The following is a 17,596-nucleotide window of genomic DNA, read 5'->3' as shown; positions in this document are numbered from 1 at the left end:
CTTTAAGTTGGCTTTGAAGACCTCGATGACCTTGATATAGCAAATGTTATTGGATGGCTACCATGACCCCGCTCTGCACCCATACGACGTTTTATCTGAATTTAATCACAAGTTTTTGACTTATTGTATTTACAGACAGAATGACACGCGAGCATGCATCCAAAAAGAAAAATAAAAACAACGCGGTGGGAGGCGAGCAGGAGGAGCAGGCGGGTGGGTGTGGGCGTTGTTGGAGTGTTAGGGCAGCCACTGCATTTTGAGAGCTGAATGAAGAAAAGCTCCTCTTTGAGAGGCCCTTTGATAAGAAAAGACTGACTGCTTTAGACCAAAGGGTGGGGCATACACTCTTCCACAAGCCAACAGAGGACAACAAACAAAAACAAAACTGTAGGAACAAGAGACGTTTAGTCAAAGTACAGACATCTTAAAATGAGGCTGAATGTGGCAGCCAGCAGAGCATCAACACAGAGCAGAGACACAAATACACACACACACTGGAACAGTCAGCAGATCTGCACAACATGCTAACCTCCACACATTTCACTTTCATGTAACACTTATTCAGAGTGCTTCAGACATAACCATTGCTAGATGCTGGTGACTGATTACATCTGGAGCAGATGCTATCATTCCAGATTTAAATGAAAAGCATAAACACCACCAGCAACATGTGCATGCACATCTCCAAACTCATATACGCTTTAGAAACTTTCTGCACATCTACAGATTTCCATTATAGTCTCAGTCGAAACACTAGAATCAGAATCAGCAGGTCAGACTTAAAAAAAATGCATTTGGTGCATCTTTAATTCTGAAGACCGATTATATCTAAGAAGACTGTAAATGTGACAGTTAGTAACCACTGATGTCAAAGTTTTCAAATTCATCCACGTCACAAATAAAGATGTTATATGAAATTACTTCTCAGCCCAGGAAACTTATGTTTGACACGCTAAAAAATATTTTAATGCAACAAGGATTTTTGAATTGCAATTACTGCAGTCTTGTTTTCCATGATGCAATCTGCATGCTTTCCCCTCTCTAAAAGGTTTCTGCATCTCAAATGTAACGATATCTTATCAGCCTATAGTTGCCTTTAGTTGCTTTCACAAAGAAAAAGAAAGATGAAAATTCCTGTTTGCTCAAAATCTGCTCATTGTCGGCATATATATATGAAGTCATGGACTTTAACTATGTGCACTATATTGCCGAGAGTATTCACCTCACCCATAAAAATCATTGAATTCGGGTGTTCCAATCCCATCCATGGACACAGGTGTATAAAATCAAGCACATGGGCACAAAGACTGCTTCTCCAAAAACATTTCTGAAAGAGCGGGTCACTCTCTGCAGCTCAGGGTGCAGCACACACGTCTAGTTGCTACTAAATACCCCACTGTCAACTGTTAGCTGTATTATAACAAAGTGGAAGCGATTGGGAACGACAGCAACTCGCACACACAGTGGTAGGCTACATAAAAAATAAATCACAGAGTGGGATCAGCAGATGTTGAGGTGCATAGTGTGCAGAGGTCGCCAACTTTCTGCAGACTTCATGTGGTCTTCAAATTAGCTTAAGAACAGTGAGAGCTTCATGACTGGGCAGCTACATCCAAGTCTTACAACTCCAAGTACAATGCAAGCATCAGATGCAGTGGTGTAAAGCAGCGGTCCCCAACCTTTTTTGCGCCACGGACCGGTTTATGCCTGACAATATTTTCACGGACCGGCCTTTAAGGTGTCGCGGATAAATACAACAAAATAAAACTAGTACCGGTACCGGAAAAAAGAAGATTTATTCATAACACACGTGAAAAGACCCAGGAAAACCGAGTTAACGATAAAAACGATAACAAAATAACGCTGAAAACCGATAAAAACCCTGAAAACCAAACATTTCACACCTGAGCCTCAACTCTCGCGGCCCGGTACCAAACGACTCACGGACCGGTACCGGGCCGAGGCCCGGGGGTTGGGGACCGCTGGTGTAAAGCACACCAGCACTGGACTCTGGTTCTGGTGGTTGTCAGGAGGACGGTACTCGTCTGCCTCCATTGAGCCAGGTGTAAAGTTTGCTGGAGTAGGGATCATGTTGTGGGGTTGTTTTTCAGGAGTTTTGCTCCCCTTAGGCTCCACTTAAAGAAACTCTTAATGTTTGGACAATTTTATGCAACCAACTTTGTGCGAACAGTTTAGGGATGGCCACTTCCTGTTCCAGCATGGCTGTGCACCAGTGTACAAAGCAAGGTCCATAAAGACATGATGAGCAAGTCCGGTGTGGAAGAACAATGACCTGACCTCAACCCAACAGCACAGCTTTGGGATGAATTAGAGCAGGCCTTCTAATCCAACATCACCGTTTGACCTCAGTTCTGGAAGAATGACTAGCACACTCCTAAACCTTGTGGAAAACCTTCACAGAAGAGTCGAAGCTGCTATAGCTGCAAAGGGTGGGCCGACACAATATCAGACCCTATGGATTAAGAATAGGATGTCACTCAAGTTGATGTGCATGTGAAGGTAGATGAGTGAATACTTTTGGCAATATAGTATATATGGTGTCTGGCAAAACATTTGAGCCAACCCAAAGACAGCGGAATTTTAAGAGGCATAAAATAACATGTCATATTAGTGGATAATTTCAGTGACCCACTATTAGCAAGCACTTTGGTGACAGCAGGAAGGAAAAACTCCCTCTAAACAGGAAGAAACCTCCAGCAGAACCTCCAGGGAGGGGTGGCCATCTGCCATGGAGGTCAGAAGAAGTGGCAGGGCTATCTACAATACTATCTACAGATGAACAGTATCTGCAAGTCATGTCTTCAAGAAACAGGGAAGAAAAGACTTGACACAGGACCCAAGACACGTATCTGACCCTTCAGTTTATCCATCTGTTTGCCAAACTTAATCCAAAATAGCTTCATTTCAGTGAAGGGTGGCTTTCAAGAAGTCATTCTTAAGCAAAGCAAATAGGACCGAGGTACGCCAAATTACACAGAAACTCAGCCAAAAATTAGTGGTAGCAGGTTTTATAAAGCGACAAATCCAAATTTTTAATTTTTGGTTCAAATATTACAGAAGAGGTCAACAGAAAAGGCTTCTAAAGCCATTTGTAAAAATTAGTGGAGGCTGTCATGGTCTGAGTCATTTCAGCCAGCTGTGGTGGGGATCTTGTCAAAATTAATGATATATTGATGCAGAAAAGTAATATCAGATTTTGATCAACCGTGCAAAACCATGTGGAAAGAACCTGACTGGTAGCCGTGTCACTTTTCAGCAAAACGATGACACCAAATATATTGTCAATGCAGTAAAAGAAGACATAGTGTTACATTGTCAGTTTTCTTTTCTCCCTATCAGTCATGGAGTGACCTTCAAAAGGCAGCTAGGAGGAACAAAAGAGCAAACTTCCAAAGAAGAGCTTTGGGATGTCCTCCAAGACGCCTGGGTAATTATCACAGAATACTAAATAAATTACAAGAAAGCTTGACTAGAAAAAGTATGTCTTTGTGCCCCCTTTCCCTGTTCATGCCCTATCGGCCCCCCTGGCTAAACTTTGCTAGACCCGCCCCTGCACAGTTACCAGCTGTCAGCTACGTAGAAAAAGATCCTGGTGTAGAAAGTAATATTAAATCAATTCTAACAACAGCTCATCAAGCTTAAACGTGCTGCTGTTGTTCAGCCGCTGGTTTCCTCTTTCTGGCGCGAAGTGGACCAAAAACAAACAAGAGAGAAAAGCCGATCAGCTGATCATTGATCAGTTTCACGATTGAAGTAGCAGCAGGAGAGGGAGTGAGAGAGAAGAGGCAGTCGCTCCATATATCGGTTGTTAAGCTTAACGTGGGAATGCTTTACAAACATTCAGAGATGAACTTACACGCTTGCTTTACTTCTCTCTGCGATAACTTTCTCGGAGATGAAATGCCGGTTTGGTAGCGAGGCTCCAAATGCTCAACCAGACCGCCGACAGGTCTCGCACGCCACAGCTGCTCTATCACGTGATGCATACTGCTCCGACGTGCTGAGGTTATGAGCCGAGTTATGCCATGTCGCAAGTTTTGTGAGGTGCTTTTTTGATATTTAATGGATCGGCTTACATTTTTTATTTCTCTCCGATATCCGATCCAGTAATTTAGGTCAGTATCGGACAGATACCGATACGTAATATCGGATCGGTCCATCTCTAGTCTGTATGCCCCGTTTAATGTTGAAAAATGAATTTGTGGCATTCAGTATCTGAGTTTAGAATAATCTACCTTCGAATTATGTTGAGCACTTTCATCAAACTATTTCGGCAGAGGAAGTGTGCGCCTGGGACCAAAAAAACCAAAAAAACAACAGGAGTCTCTGAGTAAGAGATATCAAGAGATAGCAGGTAACCTTATCACCTTGTTTTGGTTTAGAAATTCTGTTTGCAGCTGCTGTGGAAATTTTTATGTTTACCCACATTATCTCACTGAGTGGATTAGTTCATACTAAAAGTGAGGAAAAGCAAAGTCCAAATGAAAGTGAAGGAGACTGTAACGCAAAGGGTTTGTTGCCCTGCGGACATGCTGATGGATGTTAGTAAGTTAAGTATATTAGTAGCAGCCAGCCAACCAACCTGGTGATGTCTGCACTCGCACAAGATGGCTCTGCACATGCTCTGAAAACTTTAAACTCTTTTAAAAAGTCCTACAATGAGGCTGCAAAAGGTTCAGTTGCAACTAGACAGAAACAGTATTTAAGCAACTGTACCTCATCAACAATGAAAATATGATGCCAAGTCACAAGACAGCCCACCTCAGACAACCTAACAGTGTGTCGTTGTTTTTTGGCACCATCTAAGAGATTCTTATGTACTGGGGTTTTTTTGCATCCCATGGTACTGAAAGTTTTGAGCATTTTCCTAAACATATCAAGTATCAGATATCAGGTTTGAAAACCTAGTACTCTAACCACCCCATAGGACTGTGCAGGTTAGCTAAACTCTGCAAAACATGACTGCTCCTAAAACACACACAAAGTTCAAACTTCATTCATTTGAATCTGCCCTAGCAACCTCGTGCTTTACTTTTCATTTTCTCAAATTTTTATATTTCGACTTCCTATAAAATATTTTGCTATTTTATCCACAAAACAAATGTTATATAGAAGGCAAAAACAGAGGCTTCTGTACTACATGCTATGGTAAGTATTAATAAAGCATCACAATCTAAGTTTCTGAAGATTGAAGAACTTGGATGATGACGAAACATTTCTCTGAAAACGCTGCGTCCAGACGAACAGAATCAACTTTTTGGGATTTCATTATGAAGAAACGCATTAGAAGAAACACCAACTCACATCTGCACTTGTATCCCATTATCCACTGTTCAGTATGTTCCTTTATTTTCCATGAAATAAGATAAATGACATTTAAAAAAAAAAAAAAAAAATTGTGCTGTCGGCGTTAATCTCGTTAAAATGACGTTAACGCCATAACCGCATTAACGTGGTAAATCTCAGCCAATCCTAGCGAGTTACCGCGGATCGCCCCGTGCGCGGGGCTGCCTGGCGTCAACGTGTTAGCGCGGTCAGCTCGTTAACGCATTTGTAAAAAACTTCCTACATATAAAAAAAAGACATCTTGTAACAGGTTCTAATTAAAGTTATTACAAAGTAGTGATGTGCGATACCACTGATTTCCATTCCGATCTGATACAAAGAAAAATTCAGGCTACTATTGACGATATTGATCTGATACTTTGTATAAAAAGTTAATGCGTTTGGAAAATCAAAAGCAGCGTACACTACCCGTTAAAAGTTTGGACCCATCTTCTCATTTTTCTTTATTTTCATGACTATTTACATCGTACATTTTCACTAAAGGCATCAAATCTATGAACGAACACATACGGAGTTATGTGGTAAACAAAAAATTGTGTGAAAAACTCAAAACTTGTTTGATATTTTTGTTTCTTCAAAACAGCCTCCCTTTGCTTTGTTGACAGTGAAACCTTAGCCTTCTCTCAACGAGCTTCGTGATGTATGCGTAGATATTACACAGTGTACTGCAAGGACGCTGTATCATTAAAGCCTAATCATTCAAATAATCCACTTTAACTGATCTACTCAACAGCCTTACCAACTGAACTGATGTGACACACATATTACTCCAAGTTAAACTCATACAGCTATTTATTGTAACACGTTTTATTAATGTAAATTTGAACAAATGGGATACCGCAGTTTTAAGCATGCAGGGAATTCCAGTTGTTTAAACACTGACACAAAAATGTAAACCTAGCCATGAGTCGCTTTCCGAAATTCAGCAGCAGTGCTACACGTCGCCAACAGCTCCACATCTTCTCTCAGTTCCTGGACAGTGCCTGCAGCACCAAAGGACTCTGTGTCGCCGTAGCAGCAACTGTTCCTCTCCTCATCATCATCATATTGTGTGTTATGATTTACTTTTGTTTGTGTTTGACAAGGTTTGTGTTCTTGCCACATGCATCGCAAACCGTGTCCTGGCTCCGTCTATGATCAGCCGTTATTGTCAACAAAGTGAGCGAGGACACGAGCCGTGATGCATTTCTACAGCCGTATTTCACATATCACTATGACAGGCGGAAGAACAAGTAGATCCTACCAATCATTTACACGCTCCCAGTAACATAGTGTTCTTGTTAATGATAACCTACAGAAATTACTAATATATTAATATTTTAATATGACAATCGATTCCAGAACATAAATAAGTGAAACAGGAGGAATCAATATTTTATAATTAGAAAGATTTCTAGAATGATTTGGCATTTTGTAGTAACCTTCACTTTCCCATAATTATTTTTTGAAAAATTCTGATTTTTCATATGAGAGTATATTCTAATAGTAGTGAAATTGTCAGATTTCACAATAGATGTTTCAAGCATCTTTAGAATTCTCTTCAATTTGCTTTACTCTCTTCTGAATATACGATTCTTTATGCCTCAAACAGATTTGTTAATTTCACCAAACCAGTTAATCGCTCATCTAGTTGGTCTCTCATATCTTTCTGTTGCACAGGCTAAAATAAATGTACTACACTGCTTCAAAGTACAGTGCGTCCTAACAGCATGACATTTGTTCCATTTGTCATGCTACAGCCTTATTCCAAAATGGATCAAATTCATTTTTCACTTTAAATTCTACACACAATGCCTCACAATGGAAAAGTGAAAAAAGTGAAAAGGAGTTTGCTTGAAATCCTTGCTAATTTATTACAAAATAATAAACTAAAATATAACATACGGCTTTGCCATGACACTCAAAATTGAAGTACAGGTGCATCCTACTGATTTTCTGTCACATGTTTCAACAACTTGATTGGAGTCATCCTGTGAAAGATTCAGTTGATTGGACATGATTTGGAAAGGCACACACATACCTGTTTATGTAAGGTCCCATAGCCGCCACAATATCATCACATTATTCTCCTGAAGGACAATAAGGCCGCATACACGCTGATACAGAAAGACAACTCAAAACTGGAAGCAAAGACTTGGCTGAGTGGTTTTTGTTTTGTTTTTTTCTTCCACAAAGTCTCAAGTTTTCATGTGTCTGTATATCTCTGATCGCCTGTACTAGAATATCATTAAAATGGTGGTAAAAACCAACACAATCATACATTTGTGTCCTCAACCTAGCTGTGGTGGCCGCAGGACAATGCACCTGGTTTTAAAAACTAAGATGTGCACAACCAACCAAAGCACAACAAATACAGCGGCATTAGGAAGGTGACAGAGAACCCAAGGTTCACTCTGACAGAGCTCCAGCATTGCTCTGTAGAGGAAAGACAACCATTTCTGCACACCAATCAGGCCTGTGTGGAAGAGTGGCCAGACGGAAGCTACTCCTCAGTAAAAGACCTGCCGGAGTTTGCCAAAAGGCACCTAAAAGGCTCTCAGACCATGAGAAACAAAACTGTCTAGTCGGCTAAAACAAAGGTTTAACTCTTTGGTCTGAATGTCAAGCGCTGAAACCAGGCTCCTGGCCAGTACCATCCCTACAGTGAAGCATGGTTGTGGCAGCATCCTGCTGCAGGGATATTTCAGAGTTGAAAGAAAGACGAATGCAGCAATGTAGAAACATCCTTGATGATAACCTGCTTCAAAGCACTCTGGACCTCAGACTGTGATATACAGGCCCACGACCGTAAGCACACAGAGGTGCTAGACACACAGAGAGAAAGCACTAATGTTACTCATACAGCTCAAAGTTACTCACCAAGGGCTACTGAGTAAGCTATGCTGATTATGAAATGATCAGGGGTGGAGCCACACAGATACACCACCTCAACCTGCTGAAAGCACAGAGAGAGGCAGAATCCATTTCTCTGGTGAGCAGAGTGAAGAAGACATTAGCTATGGCTTGAAATTCCAAATTCATTGCCACCTCACTCTACTGTGATAACCATCTGACACAAGCCCAGAAATCTGATTTTGCTGCATTCCAAAATCACTTTGAGGATGTGTTCCCCTCCGCCCAGTCCCACCACACTTATACTGCACCACTTTGAAACTCGCCCCATGTCTGATGGTGCGTTCACAGCCCTGTAGGTTACCTGAACACAAAAGGCAAATGGTTCAGACGTAACTGGCTGCTCACATTGACAGCTCACTTTTTCACTGGATTTAACCAGACTACCGGCAGATTCCCTTGTCTCCAGAAGGAAAAGATGGTGCTCTCCACTGTGTATGGTTTTACCAATTCGTCACCCTTCCTGCCAGCTTGTTCAGAGCTCCATCACTTTCCAATGCCTTTACATGATTTCAGCATTTGCACTGACATCTGGCTGAAATCTCTGATGGCGGCAGAGCTCGTGGCCAACACGGAGAAGTGGGTGTTTGGACGAAGGGAGGTATCTACTATCTAGTTATCAGTATTTAGAGTACTAAGACCATTCCAAGACCAAACAAAAGGTAAGCTCGCTTTTACATGTGGTTGGTTACTAATTCAGGTTTATCGCCAAACTTTGCAGAGCTGTGTTTGCAGTGTCTGACTGAGTGAAACAGGCTCTCTGTGGGGAACCCCTGCTTCACACTCCTAACTGTTTTTGTTCTGCAGACTGATGCCTCAAGCGTGAGGCCTGTTTTGTCCCTGCAGGTAAAGGGGGTCGACCCCACCAGTGGGTTACTTGAGACAAAAGCTATCAAAGTGTGCAACCAAACCGCTCATCCTTTCCTACTTTCCATCACAAAAAAAGAGGCCATGCCTGGATCAATCACTGGTATCGCTCCTTAAAACCATTTAAATTCAAGAATCTGTAGGCCAGGGGTGCAGACGGCTTTGGCCAATTTCCTGTCTTGTTCATGGGGGGAGGAGTAGACTAGGCCACAGAATGGAGGTACGTGGTCGCAGGGTGTGGTTTGTGGTTTATGGCTCAATTACAGGGAACGGGGTGGTGTGTTCAATGGCAGTGCCAGGGGAAACTGGCTGGCACATATGCCAGCAAACATATAATTATGTCTCTCTGATTTCACACAGTAGCACGCTGGGATCAAGGTGTGTGTAGCAGGAGTCTAGTGCTGCCAGCTGTGAAGGTGTAGCAGTGAGCTCAAGCTGACTGGACAATATAGTGCAAATCATTGGAAAGTGCAAATTCGGTGGTGAATAAAGAAATTTGCAGTGACCAAGAAACGCTGTGTTAATGGTACACGTGTTGGGGTTCCCACAGATGTGCTACAGCTACAAACTTTTTTTTTTTTTAAACATTTACATTTTTACATAAGTTGTGTTTCCAAATTGCCCGTCCCCCAGTACTGTTTAGGAAAGCTATCTGAACAGGTCCTCTCACTTCTCCTCTAGTTACATAAATTACAGTAAGTTATGCTTTTCTTTGGAGTGAAATCATCTACCAGGTTCAGTAAATATCACACACTGATCAACCTTTTTCTTCATGGTTCATTAATGTGGAAAAACATAACATGTCCACTCTGCTATGTTTATTTATTTATATTTAATCTTGATCATATGGTTGATAAAATACTAAAAATTATTTTTGTCGTCTGCATGTGTTAGCCGGTTGTGCATCACATGAGTAGAAATGGCTGAGAAAACATCATCCCTGTTACTGTCAGGGTTTTGTGGACACTTGTCCCAAAAATGCCATGCAGGGACTCTTTCCATGAAAAAGGTGGCAAAGAAAAGCTTTAAAAAAAAAATAATTCACATTTAAATGATATTATTTTGAAATAGAATAAACTGCCATGGTTTTATTTAAAAAAGAAAAAGAAAAAGAAGAAAATCATGGTATGCTTTATATACCAAGAGTTCTCAAGCTGTTGAGTTTATTAAAATGAGCAAGCACTTTGTACAGAAATTGAAGTTGACATGGGACTTTTATTAAGAATAAAAAAAAAAGGGATACATTAAATTAAATCAGTGAAATGGTAAAACCAATGTGAAACCAGGAAAATGTTAACTTCTCATAAAAATGTCTATTTTATTTAAAAGTTAAACATACGCTCTTGGCACAAAACCCAAAAGTTAATACGGGTGTAGCCGTGAAATAATATTAAATCTGCATCCTGATGGGTTTCATATATTTACAGGGTGGGGCAAGCTTTCAGCCTTGGTACATCCTGTCCTATTTCTCCTCTGTCCACCCTGGTACCAGTCTGTTTTTGTGACTATAGAGAATGTGGACAAATTCTTAATGCATATTATAATTTTATACGTATTTTAAGAGTTATAAGAGACTGTTAGTTATTATCCTTGTTAATCAAATCGAGTTTTAAATATTGCTTAAAGGTGCAGCACTTTGCACCATGTATTACACTGAAAACATAATAAAGCTGATTCATCGAGTAATCTGATTATAAAAAATCCTCGACACAAACTCTTTGCTTCGATATTTCTTTTAATCCACGGCTCTGTAGCGCACGGTTGTCACGCGAGTGCTTCACCTGCATTTATAACTAAAAACAGACCTGGAATAGAAACGTATTTAGGAGCAGCATGTGAATAAAGAGTTTGACAAAGTTAAGCCTACGCCGCCCGCATTTTAAAACATAAACTATGATAACAAAGCGAATACGATGCTGTCGTAGTTGAACATGGAGCCAGGAAAAGGCTAGTGGGAGTCCTTCATCAAACCACCTGACCAACAAACTCCGACGTGACGAAAAGCAAACTGTGTAGGTGCTCGTCCACCACCGTTTGCTTTACACAACAAAAAATCTGCAGTAAGCATCCAGAGGTTGTTTTAAACTTAGCCTGATACGATGTTTAAATTACAGCTCAAGGCTGACTCTTTATTAAGTTAAGCTGCTGTGTTGTACAAAGTGCTGATGCGGGACAGTTTTCAATTTTGCTGTATTATTGTACTAGGTATGACTGTGCAATGACAATAAAGAGTTATCTTATCGTACAGCTGATCTAAATATTAGGAGCACATGCCTTTGAAAGGCCAAATCTGTGCAAAAATGTGGATTCATTGTCATTTTCTGTCAGGTAGTCACACTGTCATGACGTTCTGATGGCAAAAGCAAACAAACTTTCCTTTTTGAACGTGGTCGGGTTGTTGAACTGCATAAGCATGGTCTCTTGCAGCACGCCATCGCTGCTGAGGTGGGACGGCTGAGGTTCAGGGGCGTCCAGATGTTGCAGAGAGCATCCCTCATGACTGAAGGCCCATGACTCACTGGTAACGACTGGGATTTTCAACAGGACCACGCTACAGTACACAATGCCTGCAGGACGAGGGATTTCTTCCATCACTCATATTAACATTATTATTAATATTAATTACCATCTCCACCATCATGTCTTGGTTTAGGGTTAAGCATTAACCAACCAAACATGAACACACACCGAATCTACCTCAGGAAATAAAACAGTCAGAACTCTTTTTATCCCCATTAACATCAGAAAGCCTCCAAGAAGACAAAGTAAAGATACTTTTTTATGCCTTAGTTTAGATCGCATATATAGCTTTATTTATTTGATTTTTCATTTGAATTTTTTAACCTTTAATTTAATTAAAATTACTCGATTAATCAGTGGAATATTCAACAGAATACTCGATTGTTAGAATAACCGATAGCTGCAGCCCTAAAACACACAATACCCGAGGTAGTGCTGGTTTCTTCCATGCTAACATACACAGTGGAAATGGTTGTACCTTGCTTTCAGTGCTTGGTTATATACAAGTACGCCAAGTAGATGCACCTATAGCATAAATCTGAAAATCCCAGGTGATTTTCAGAAAATTGACCTCTGACCTTGACGACAAAGTCATCGGGATTCAAACTTGTCTGAGATTTTTAATAGCGTAACGTATGGTATGATTTTTTTTTTTTAAATCTTATGTTGCCATGTTTTTGTTTTTAAAAAAAAGGATTTTTAGAAAAACTTGACCTCTAAGTTTGATTTTGACCATTGATCTAAGATTTTTAGTGCATGTGCTATGGTATGACTTTGAAAATCCAATGTGATTTCCTTCATAAGAGTCACACACAAGATTCACAAGATTTTCAGAACACTTGACTTGTGACACTGAAACTCATCTGAAATTTCTAGTAGATGCACATCTCGTATCAAATTAAAAATCATACGTTGATTCCCGAGTGACTGCATCCACAAACTTTGTACAATGATGTACATGGCGAATGAAAAACACCACCTAACCAAAAGTTTATGCTGTTGTCTTCCTTGTGCACAGCCATACGTTCCCAATGTGTCTTTACAACCGCTCAGGTTTTGTTTCATTTGGTCACATCCCGCTCTCACTTTTTGCAGTGTAGCAAGCCCGGGGCAGTCGCCGCAGATGAGCTGGAGGCACCGATCTGCGAGCAGGTCTTTCTCTATGGGCGTGTCAATGATAGATTAGTGTGGGAGCATAGGGATTCCCAGACCGCACAGAGGGGCACCACTGCAACAGTTCTTTGGAAACCTTCTTGTTTTTAAGTTTGAGACTGACTGACTCCCTCCCATCAGCCATTCCCTCTGAAGAACACATGAGCATATTCCACATCTATCGAGTATACTGACTATATGGACAGCCGTGTGCATAGTCAAGCCATAAAAAAGTAATACCTTTCTCTGTGTGGGAACAGGTGTTTTCCTCCTCCGGGGAGATTGTTTGTACAACATCCATAATTGATTAGAGAGAGAGAGATGGAAAAATATGAAAAAAAATCTTTTAAATATCAGACTGTTGTCACAGACAGGGGTGGAAATTAAAATTTTTCTCCACTTTTTGTATCGACCACTCAAACTTTTCACCAGCCATTATTTTTCTTTCTGTGTGTAACATTTGAATGATGCATTTCACCTCCTTATGGCCTTTAGACAATCCGAGGTCCTTGATGGCCTCTAATTCCGAGTATTTTGTGCTAACAATAAAGCTATCAGTCTTGCTGCTGGAAGGCGTGTGCTGCCGACAGTTGGAACATTGACTGGCTGCTCTCATCAAAAACGAGCCAGTCGCGTAACTCACCGTTGTCACTTCTTTTCCATTTTTCGTAAAAAAAAATGCCGTTTAACTTTAAGTTCCATCGTAACACCTCTTGAGGAGTGTTTCTGTTTCTGCCACCTGCTTAGCTCCACAAATGTAACACCACATTGCTAAACTGCTCGAATTTTCCCTCCTCTTTCTAAAGCCCCTTTTCCATTAGTACCTCCTCGGATCGACTCGCCATGGATCACCAAGACTCGACTCGGATCGACTGGTGTTCCATTACAAACCAGTACTACCAAACCTGCGTGTTTGTCACCACTGCAATGTGTTCGAGCGTCCCGCGACGTAATTGATATGCGACACGAACGCTACAAAAAAAGATAGACGTCGAGGCGACGATATACCTGCTGCTCCGTCTGTGGCTTTTCGTCAGACTCGTGAACCACAGCGTTGTTTGTTTGGAGCCATTTCCCTCATTGCCCGGTTTCAAAGATGGCAGTTTTAATTTTCGTGAACAAGACGCGCTCATGACTCGTCAAGTGACGCTACTGACCAGCCAATCTGTCGACGACACATTTTAGTACCTGCTCGGATCGCATAACGGCATTTAGAGCAGGCTAGCAGCAACACATCCGCATTGCTGCCCACGACAGGTCAGGAGTGCAAATTAAACGTAGTTTTTTCTGTTCAAACTTAAATCCGCCATGGTGGCTTCTGCATTGTTCAAATTTACCACGACTTCATAAACTTACCCGTATTTGGCCAGTGGCGGGTGCTAATTTCCACCACTGGTCACAGATCATAATAACAAATGTCCAAGAATATACTTGGACATTCTTTAATATTACAGTCCTAGGTTTTCAAGAACAAATCAAAAAATTCTATCACTGCTTCGATTAATAAGGTTTATTAACCTCATCACACCACAGACGCCACTGGGAAGCATGGAAAACCGCATGTATATGAAAGTTCAGAAACATAACTGTATCTAATACACAAAACCTTTCAAAGTCAGGATATTGTTCTGAACAGTCATGTCTCTCTACAGACCGTTACTGAGACATGTACCACAGCCTTTTATTAAACTAGTACCACTTCCAGACTCATCAGTACCAAAGTATTGTTAAGTGTCTGGACAAACTGTTATTTAAGCAATGTTAATGTATTCTTACAGAGCTCATGTTTCCTTCTTTTCAGCTGAAACAAAGGAGCTTTAAACCTGCTGGTCTTCAGCGCAGCCTTCTGACTCCAATGCTGATGGTATTTGTAAAATAGTTACTTACCTGGGAAAAAACAAGTCTATCTTATTGGATTGCCTCAAGTTTTTTTTTTTTTTTATATCATAACTGCTTAAAGAAGTATTAAGTGGAAATTGAATGATTTCTGCCTCATATAGAATCATTTATAGGGTGGATAAATGCTCACTTTATAACTAACCATTACTGACCAGTTTCAAATGAACACAATAACCAAGTTTTTTTAAGCACCACTCACTTTTCCATCAACTATTTTTTAAACCACTGTCCTCGACTTTTACTGCAAGGTTGGCATCAAATTTAAAATGTGCAACATTTCTTAGTTTCGACATTTCAAATGCTTTCTTTGTTCCATTTTTAGTTGAGACAATACATTACTTACAAACCATCACATTGTTTTTGTTTACTTTTTCCACACTGTCACACCTTTCTAAAAATCAAGGAGGTACACTACTACAAAAATGTAAAAAGCTTTCAGAGCAGTCATGACACTGTGGCAGCTAGGATGTGTATCCTGCTATGGCTGCCAAGAGATTCAAGAAAAAGGACGAGTAAAAAACTCCACAGCTGAGATTACACTACTACTCAACAGCAGGGACTTTTCATTCATACAACCCCACAATCACCAAGTGTGTGGAAGGGTGAATGTTTTAGGTCTGGAAACGTTTTCCTAAAAATCAAAGGCTCGGGCGTTGCTTTAATGCCACACTGTGTCACAAATTTGTCATAAAGAAGAGAAAAGTGACAAAACAATAAGAGCTCCTGCAGTAGACCTTTTATTCCCACAGTTTTCCTGTGGCAAAGATCTGAGTTGTACAGTCAATCCTGTATGAAGATGGAAGTTAAAATGGCTAGCTCCTGTTGACAAAATCTCTTATAGGAGAGGAAGGCACAGATATCCGTTTTCATTTCACCTCAAAGATAACTGTACTGTATTATCCTGTGTAACGCAACTGAAAGAAGTCAATGTAAATATCAGCATGTGACTGCCTGAAATCCCGAGGAAGAAGCAGCAGCAGCACAGAGGCTGAAGAGGCACCAATTTGTCTGAAATGAGCTTGTGTGCACCAAAGAATAATAGCAGCACACATTAAATATTGATTCCAGTTTGGTGTCTAACGTCATCTCGACATCCACCTCCGCTAATCCGCCGATCAGGAAACAATCAACCGTCTGGCCCGAGTAAAGCCTTGCCCTTACAGTAAAATGTTGGTTATGCTGACAGGCGCCAGGCAGCCATTTAGGTGCATATGGAGTCAGTTGAGTCTCTACGTAAATGGCTGATGCATTTCGAATTTTTCTTCCTAATTGCTGAGAGCCATCAGCACCCCCGGCCTCCTCCTAGCGCGTTTTAATCCGCCACTTTATATAGCCTTGCTTCAATAAAACCGTTTCACGACCTCGTCTCATTCCACTGTTCTCTCAAGAAGCTTTTACTAGTACCTGAAAGACCGTGGTTCTTTATCGAGTCTAAGTTAACCCCTAGAGACTCTGGATGAAACAATGAAACGGATTGGAGGCACTCCGACCAACGTTTCCATCAGAATGTAATTACAACACGTCCGTTAGCAGCTCGGCGCTTATCAAAACAAAAAAGCCACACACGATAAAAAAAAAAAAAAGATCCATAAGTGTTTGTGTTGCGACTAGAGGCCTTTAAATGTAAAGTAACAGTTGCAGGCGGCATTGCTGGTCGCCAACATGTCAGCATGCATCAATAAATAGCGAAGCAAAGGCGCTCCATTGTCTGACAGCGTATCAGCGTATCCGCTAACAGGAAAACGACACAATAACCGTCCGGCTGCGACGTCAAATCCACAGTTGCCGTTTCAAAACATCCCTGACCAGAACCAGGCCCCGTACACATCCTCGGACTCACCTGTATCTCCTTTCGCCTCAGTGTGTAGCGTCTCCGGGTTCACGGTCCGGTCCTGACGCGTTGCAGCAGCCCCTCACCACCAGTCCCCGGCACCGGCAGGCAGCACTGAGATGCTGATTGGGCCTCGGTAGACACTCACCCTTTCGGTGCAGCCAGACAGACAGCTAATTGGTCAGACGCTCTCTCCGTGAAGTCCAGACAGCGCAATGAATGGCTGTTCGTTTCCACAGAAGACCCAGACAGACAGCTGATTGGTCGTTTATTTCCGCGGCGGAGACAGAGTGCGACTTGATTGGATGGTAGTAGTGTTGTTGTCTGTGTCTATATGGAGAGCCATGTTACCTCAAACGAGGCGAAAAAAACAGTGTTTGGTTGTATTCACTTAACTAAACCGGATCATTTATGGTGTTCTAAATTATTTTTACCCAACGATGTCTGAACGACCAAAAACAACAGCTACATTTTCCGAGGAGAATTTTAGTGACTTCTTGTTACACCCGTTTCCTAACGGGTATTCTGTCCTTACATGCATGACAAAGACCCAAGGGAGGACAAATGTAGCTAGGACAGCATTGGATGGTTCAATGATAGGAAACGTCATTACTTCTATCCCAACTACTGCGCTGCAGAGCGGGTCTTTGTAGGCAGTAGTAGCAGGTTTATAGTGGTAGGCTGGTCAGGGGACGCTGCCCGCATGCCTTTAGGACTTGCAGAACATGAAATAATATACATGCTAAATAAAGTGATTTTGTATAGCACTTATCTAGTATTATCAACTACTCAAAGCGCTTTACACATACTCTGAAAATTCTGAAGCATCTAGCACTAGCCCACAAGATCAGGAAAATCATTTTATCATCCTTTACTGGATGATTTTGTCAATATCAATGGCTTAAAAATGTCATTTTTTGAGTGGAAATAACTTTGGTCACATCTTCATGTACAGTACATTTGTGCATAACTACCTACAACGGTAAAATACACACATCAGCCACAACATTAAACAGTTAAAGTGAAAAACACTGATAATCTCATTCCTCATTTTTCCTGGGAAACCTT

At 41.1% G+C, this 17,596-nt stretch overlaps 1 protein-coding gene across 1 annotated transcript in view; it reads right to left on the bottom strand.

The window, feature by feature from the left end:
* gatad2b (GATA zinc finger domain containing 2B) overlaps positions 1 to 16,636 on the bottom strand; it is a 41,033-nt gene extending 24,397 nt beyond the window's left edge. The window contains exon 1 of the mRNA XM_065471434.1: positions 16,538 to 16,636. The gene's annotated coding sequence lies outside the window, so the exon portion shown is untranslated. The remainder of the gene's footprint in view (positions 1 to 16,537) is intronic.
* Positions 16,637 to 17,596: the final 960 nt, after the last annotated feature.

Source organism: Pelmatolapia mariae, linkage group LG22 (genome assembly GCF_036321145.2).
Source record: "Pelmatolapia mariae isolate MD_Pm_ZW linkage group LG22, Pm_UMD_F_2, whole genome shotgun sequence".
Classification (NCBI taxonomy): Eukaryota; Metazoa; Chordata; class Actinopteri; order Cichliformes; family Cichlidae; genus Pelmatolapia; species Pelmatolapia mariae.
This window is presented reverse-complemented; position numbering and strand designations above follow the sequence as displayed.